This window comes from Medicago truncatula, chromosome 5 (assembly GCF_003473485.1).
Source record: "Medicago truncatula cultivar Jemalong A17 chromosome 5, MtrunA17r5.0-ANR, whole genome shotgun sequence".
NCBI classification, from domain to species: domain Eukaryota; kingdom Viridiplantae; phylum Streptophyta; class Magnoliopsida; order Fabales; family Fabaceae; genus Medicago; species Medicago truncatula.
Window position 1 is genome coordinate 42,082,209 of NC_053046.1, and position 8,552 is coordinate 42,090,760.

The following is an 8,552-nucleotide window of genomic DNA, read 5'->3' on the forward strand; positions in this document are numbered from 1 at the left end:
ATGATCTTGTTATTTAAACATTATGTTATAATTAAGTTCTTGAGGATTCTGTCGTCTATTTTCCAGAAACTTGTGTTGCTTGTCCGTGCATTGCAAACACACAACCGTTAAGGTTATAAAATCATGATTTTCAACTGTTCATTAACTTATGTTGTAAGTGTATGTAAATGTTGATTAGAAGAATAGAGTTTTTTGGGTGCCATTGCAAGAGTACATAGTATGATCAACAATTTTCTATATCTAGTCCACATGTATAATTTTTTTCATAGTGATACAAATGTAACAAGTGGGTGAAAAACTCTAGGGGTAAATGATGCTAGCATAAGAAGCAAGCAGGGAGCCACAATAGAGTGTTCCATTGTACTCTTGAACGTCACAAGCAAGGAGTCAGAGATACAATCTGTAAAATTCAACGATTCTCAGTCACTCCTAACTCCTTCAGGCAAAGTCGTGTGAAACTAGCTATTCATTGAAATCCAAAATTGGCCTCTTGAGTTCTTCTTGATGTTACTTGGTCTTCCAGCAAGTAGCATGAATAATGATGAATTTGCTCTTGGTTCAGCCACACTCTCTGAACTCTTTTCTTTACCACCTGATATTCCAACAGTCCATTTCCAAACTCTAGACTATTTTGTGTATTTGAGGAAAGGAACAATCTATTATTAATAGCAGGAATTGAGCAAGTGATTTACTTTCAATTTAAGGAAGAAATTAATGGCAGGATTGTTTCTTGCCTCTGATCAGTTGCCAACAGTTGATTATTAATGTATAAAAGGCTTGGAGGAAGAATATAAACACTTTTACTTCATATTTTTCTCCATTCTTTAGTTCTCTAGTTTTCTGCAAATTCAATTTTCAAGCATGGTCCTGACAGAGTTAATTTAGCGGTCTTGTGCTTTCCATCCCTTCGACATAATGAATGCCCTTGTATAGAGAACAATGTAAGAAAACACGTACAACAAGTAGCAATTGTGGTGAACAAACTCAGACTCAATTGCTCAAGTTGTAAATTATTCGATGCACCACATTATATTGGAGTAATATAATTATATTAAAGTAGTAAGAACTTGAATCGACGAAGTTGTCAGTGACATTATTTGGTGCAAAGAAACTCTTGTCAAGTTCATGAGCTGAATTGGATTTTGTTACCCACAGACTGTATCGTTTTCTTTAACTCCGACACTTTGTGATGTATCACATTCGAGCAAATGCAATATACACATTAATTTTCAAAAATGTTGTCCCTGGTGGTTTGACATAATACGAGCATACAGAGCAGGTTATGCAAACTCTTGATTTTCTTGTACTTTGAATTTTCATGAAAAGTTTAGAACTTCCAAATGTAAACATAGTTAGGACATATATTTAGAAAATCTCAGGATGGTAACACGAATGGAGAAACGAAAAAAGTGTAACGTAAAGCAGAACAAAGGGAATAAAACAACATGAATTATTTTAAGAAAAAAAATACATGCAAATAATATGTATTTCTTTTTTTGGGAATTGGTGACAGGTTCTATAGTATTTTTGAACACATTATCTCTATTTTCTAACTCCAACAAGAGTTTTATAATAGCTTCACGCTTCATGATTAAAATTTTGCAGAAAGTGGAGCACCAGAAGTTATCTTCATATGTGATCGGTTTGTAACCTCCGATCCTTTAAAACATGGGCATTTTTTGTATTTCAGGGACATCTGAGTTATTAAAGGGGCGCATATAGCAATTGCCAAATGTAAGTATGAGTAAAAGAAGGAGATAACACATGAAATCTACACATATATATCTATCTCAACCCTCGCAAAATAATATGGGTTATTTGGGCATCTCTAATAACGTAATTTCTTATTTCGCCCCCATGCACTTCTCCCCCACTATATAGATATTTAGGGTTCTATTTTTCGACGTGCTAAAAATAGGTAAAAACACCCTTTCTCGGATTTTAGAATCCAAAAAGTAGGTCGTGTGAGCAATTGGAGGTTGTGATAAGAAATTCCCCTCTAATTATTGTGAGAGTTGTGATCGATAGCATAGGAATATAACGCGGGCCAATATAAACAAGGATCTTAACACGTGTGGCTGCAAAACTAATTAATGCTAGTAATGTCAGGGAGGGGATCATATAAGATTAACTCCATGTGGAAAATAGGGTTTTTAATCATCGATGATAAAATAATATCCAAAGGAAAGTGGATTTGATTTTTCAAGGTGTATAATTTGATTTTTCATCATCGAAGATTAACACGATATACAGTTTGAAGGTAATTATATACCGTTAAAAATCAAATTATACACCTTGGAACTACATATCGTGTATGTGTATAATTTGATTTTTATACATGGGTTGGCATGGTGTAAGCTTGTAGTGTTGGAGTGTACCCATCCCAAGTTCGCATCCTACGTATGTCAACGTCAACTTTTATCTAATCAATGTAGAATTTTATTCTTTAAATGAGTCATCTATCACCGAAAATTGGTCCCTCTTAGACCGGATATTGAATTTTTCAATAAAAAACATTCCTAGTTTTTTTTTTTTATATTAACAAAGCCACTGTTGCGGTACTTTTTTCGCAGTAATATTCATGAGAACAAAATCAATGACGATCTCTTATATGATGTCAAATTGGAAATATTTTTGTAGTCCACCAGATTATTTACCCACATGAAAGAAGAACTTTATCTTTAATTTAAATCACTAAATAAAACTCCATAAAGTCGTCGTACAAACACAACCTAATACATTTGCCGTTCACTTATAACACAAAACATAAATCATTAAGATATCACAAATTACAAATAAAAATATCAAACAAGTATATCCTCATCATTCTGCCAACTCATCTCAACATTTTTTATATAATTTTCTTCTAGACTAGATAAAAAAAATAAAAAAATTAAAGTGTACAGTATCTGTAGTTTCGAAGATGAAAATTTTGTTGTTGAAACTGTGCGAAAAAACGATGTATTTGAGTAGTAGTGTTAGGATTAGCGGATAAGGATGTGATTAAATTTGTCAAATATGTCTATGGCATTCTACACATGTGTGATTGATTTTATTGTGTAAACTTCTTCATAAGCAGTCTGTCCATGTATATGTCATTGGCTATCATATAAATCTCTTAAACACACTCACAAAATATTAATTCTATCTTTTATTTATCTAATCATTTCAAAAATTATCAAAATACTTTATTCTACATTTTTTTTTAAGTGTACATATACGTTATGCAACAATAAAAGAATTTCCAACAATGTTTAATAGGGGTGGGAATAGGTCAGGTTGCTCGTCAGGGGCCTATGGCTCGACCTACTAAAAGCTCGGTTCGGCCTAGTTCGTTTAATAAATGGGTCAAACTTAAGCTTTTTAAAAATCTTGTTAATTTAATTAGGCCAGACTTAGGCTTATAAAAAAGCCTATCGAACCTACCAGGCCGGCCCGTATACGAGTATATTACATTTTTCCATATTTATTTTATATATATATATATATATATATATATATATATATATATTGTGTGAACTGTTAAGGCTTGCTACCGATATGTCTAAGGTCAAGTATGGTTATTTGATTAAGTTTGAAATTCTTGCTGTTATCAAACATGATTATTCTTGAGTTTCTATCCGTCTATAAATTTTACAATTGTGTTTCATTAACTTAATCTGTATCTAATTAATGTTTATCTCTATATTAAGTACATTGCACAAATTGAAAGGAAAAAAAAAATTGATGAACATACTCTGTTTGAAATTTGTAACATAAATTAGGCTTTTAGACAGACTAATAGGTCAGAACAGACTTAAAATAAAGCCTTTGACAGGCAAAAAGCCAAGGCTTAGGCTTTAGTTTTTTCAACAAGGCCTAGCCTATTTAAGCAAAGCCCGACTCGGCCCGGCTCATTCCCACCCCTAATGTTTAATTATATTTGCAAGACTTTCCATAAAGTTTGAAGATCATAATAGTAAAAAAAAAAAACATTACGATGATCATAGCAGGCACGCGCCTTAAACATTACTGAAGACTTAATTTTGTATACAATTTCATTCAAGACTTGATCTCCTAACGTCCGGTAATTAATTTCCTACTTACGTGACTGAATAATTCATTGATTAATGTATTTATACGTTCATATATGGAGGAACCAATCGGCTTTTATCTTTGGCAACTACTTCTTCACCAAAAAAAATAAAAAATTGGCAACTATTTCATTAGTTAGGTATTACTTAACTTGTAGTTAGTATGGCCTAAAAATAATACAAGCAAATAAGATGTATTTCTTTTTTCGGGAATTGGTGACAGGTTCTATAGTATTTTTGTATTACATTATCTATTTTCTAACTTCCGACAAGAGTTTTATAATAGCTTCATGATTAAAAGTTTGCAGAAAGTAGAGCACCAGAAGTACATAGGTATTTTTAACTATGTGATCAGTTTGTAACTTCCGGTCGTTTAAAACTTGAGCATTTTTTGTAATTCAGGGGGCCTTCTATGATTTAAATAAAATGATTTTATTGTTTTAAACGCCGTTTGTTGCAATTTCTATGATTAGTAATCAAAGTGTATCTAGCCATGTGACCCTGTTTAGACAGAAAAAAGAAAGAGGAATAAGGATAATATTTTGGTTTATATTACAAACATTATTAGGAAACTTGATTGATAAGCCACATAGGACAGGAGTTGGTAATGATAAGAGCTATACCTTATTCACATCACAATCTACTAAAATGTGTTAAGCATAAGTTAAGTTCATACTTTCTCCATCTCAAAATATAATCAAAAATTGGTCAATAAAAATTATTGTATTTGGTTCGAAAAAACGATGTTTTGGAGTAACGTTATGATTAGCAGATAAGGATGTGATTGAATTCATCCAGGATGTCCCTGGCATTCTACACAAGTGTGATCATTCTTGTCAAAAAAAAAAAAAAAAAAAAAAACTTCTGACGTTCGACGAGCTTTGCGTTTGTTAAAGACAAACGAGCTTTATATCTCTTATTACAATTTGGGTTCATTATCATTGACTTTTTCCAGTAGTGTCAGGGTGAGCCGGGAAGGATTTGATGAATTCGTGAAGTATGTCTATGTCATTGGCTATGATATCATATTCGTATCAACAGGTATGTATGATTTTATTTTTATTTGTTTGCTCATAAAATGAACTTAATAATATTCAATTATGGATCAACATGAGTAGGGCTTAGCCACAACCATTCTTATTAATTCTGCAAGCAATTATGATTCATTTCATTTGATGAGGCGTATGTTTCAAACTATGTTTATGGTTGTGAGGATATGTGAGTTCATGTAGATAATAATAGTCACAATTTGCTTACTGGAATTCATATATAGTGAATAATTATTTGAAATGAAAGAATCGTTTCAAACATTATGTACAGGTTTTCTTTGTTTTCCTTTTGCTAGATTCCCTTGATGAGGAGGAAGCTGAACCACAAGGTAACACAATTCACTGAATTGTTTGAATTGTTGAAAGAAATGCTTCCAGAAGGTAAAAAATGGATGGAGTGATAAAATAAGTTTCACTAAATTGCTTGAATTGTTGAAAGAAATGCTTCCAGAAGGTAACACAATTCATAATCGTCATTACGAGGCCAAGAAAGAATTTTGTCCGATGGGTATGGAGTATGAAAAAATACATGCATGCCCTAATGATTGCATCTTATACAGAAAAGAGTTTGCATCTTGTTTGTTGTATACGAACCTTCTTGTTTTTTAGTTGTTGGTGACATAGACTTTTCAGTTTTGTTTGTTTCAGAAGTATTTTGTTTTGCATTTCAAAAGTATTGTTGGAGTTATAAGTATTAAATTTTGCTAGTAAGCAGGAAAGTGCAACAAAAAAAAGAAATAATTCACATCGGGAACGTTATCGCCGATGTTAATTATACTTATTTGACATCGATTGCCATTGTACACCCGATGTGAAATCCTATGTTTTCAGATTAATAGATCACATATCAAATCAGCGATTTTCTGCCCGATGTGGATTACAATCTATCACAACCGTTCCGCACTCGATGTGAAAAATTGATTCCAACCGATGTGAAATGTTATTTATGTAGTACTCCCTCCGTCTCACAATAATTGTCTCTTTATCAAATTTTCTTTTTCTCAAAATAATTGTCACTTTAGAATAACATTGCAGCATTTATTATTATTTTCCATTATTATACCCTTATTTATTGAATTTCATCTAACTTAACTACTCCACTAACTACAATTAATAAGGGTGTTTTAGTAAATGATACTAATTTTGCCATCAAAATCAACACAATTAATCATTTCCTTAATAACCGTGCATAAACCTTAAATGACTATTATTTAGAGATAGAGAGAGTAGTGTTAGGAATCATCCTAGTGGCTATAAGAGTCATCATCATACGTTGTTGTCTAGCTTCATCGCCTGGAATGATGCTCCGGTCATGGGAATACCACTGTATCAGTTGCCACCCACAATGAACAACAACAACGACCAAGTTTGACATGTAAACTTCAACAACAACAACAAAAGTTGTTTACCGTATATGTTTACTTTGTACTGTTATAGTATGTTGAAATGTAAACAATTTATTCAAAGTTGTTTACCTTTGTTGAGATTTGATTGGTTATAACAAAAACATATATGATTAATGTCATAATGAGGGGTGTCTATTTAACATGATGTTAAATAGGGGAATAACCCCCATTATAGATGGTCTAAAAAAAAATACGGTAATAATTAACAACTCTAACTTACAGCAAACTCAAGAGCATGCGTAATCTTTTGCACTTTAACACTCTTCTCTTCTCTTCTCTTCAATCTATATATATATAGATAGATAACCCATCATTCAATTCTTTCATTGATTTGGATTGTCTCAATTGGAGATTTAACTTTATTTAATTCTTTCTCTTGTTTTTTTAGAGGCCAACATTCCACTTGAGTGATTTCTCACATGAGAGAATATCTACTTCTTGATCATAGATTCCTCTCTAAATTACCTTTTTTTTCTTTTGATTTTTTTTTTTTTTGAATAATTGCTTAGTATGAATTTTTCAAGGAGATTTCTGAAAGGCGCGCACACACGCGCGCGCGCACACACATATATATATATATATATATATATATATATATATATATATATATATATATATATATATGAGTGCGCATGTGCGTGCGTGCGTGTTTATCTCATTTTTGGTTAATGGGTAATTTTTGTCAAAATTATTGCGTGCATCCTTTTCTTTAGTTGCTTTTGTGGTTTTGGTGTTTCTAGTTCTTTTTCACCCATCTTTACGAGTGACTCTTTCAGGTATATTGGGTTTCAGTGTCTTGAATAACTTTGTAATGAATAATCCTTCAAAAAAAAAAAACTTTGTAATGAATAAGTTGGTCGAATTATGTTTTTTTTTAAGAAGCTAAATACATTGGTCGAATTATGTTAATTAAGTTGAAATGATGTGGTTTATTTATTTAGAAGACTCATTTGCAAGCGTTTGTTGAAAATTTCATACAGACTAGCTTAAGCACAATTTCAACTTACCAAAGCTGTTCCACTTTAGTCCTCATTTGATTAATTTGCATTTGCCATTTGTATAACATTTTGATTCTGATAAGCTTTTGAGAATTCAAAAAGCTATTAAACTATCAAACTAATTTGGTAGTAGGTTTGGTGTTAGTACTAACTAGCTTATTAAACTATCTTAATGCATCTCAGTTATGGAGGGCATTTGCACATAATGTTCAAAAAATTCATTAAGAACCAAAAATGTCAAAAAAAAAAAAAAATGCCTAATTACCGGTAGCCACCTAGTAAGATAAATTTTGACATTTTTGGTTCTTAATGAATATAATTTTAAATTTTTTTGATTTTATCTATGACTTTGCACATAGTTATGGAGGGCATTTGCATTTTTAATTACATGATTGTGAATAAGATAGAATATTGGGTGTAGAAAGTAGATCAAAATTATAGATGAGAGTGTGGGGAGAATATCTAAAATTCATATTAGCTAGTGTTTGTAAATGTCCTAGTCAATCTGTTTTGTGTTTTTATGTCAAGTGAGAATGTATGTATTCTACCAATTCTATTTTTTTAAGCATTGGTGAAATGTCCTTCTCTATAAAATATGTGAAAATAATGATATCAAAATTTGCATACTAATGTTAATTCATCTCAGTTATATTTTGTTTTTTTTTTCCTTCTTTTTTCTATAGAATTTGAATTTGTTCGTAGGTAATTCTGGTTGTATTGTTAGGATGTGTGAGCGGAAGAATGTTGTTGTTGTAATGGAGATTTGACAAAATGATTCTAACTCATATAATTCACATTCTCAGGTATCATGAAGTTTCTCATCATGGTTGTAGTCCTCTTCGCCACTGTTAGCGGCATTGTAGCTACAACAGGGTTTCCTTGCCCCGTTGTAGCTCCACCAACTCCACCGGCAGCAAATAATGCCCCTACCATAACATTACCTCCCTCGGATATCAGAGACTCCATTGCCCACATACACAAGAAGAAGCATTTTCCCTGGAAGGTGGTTGCACCATCCTTGGTGGC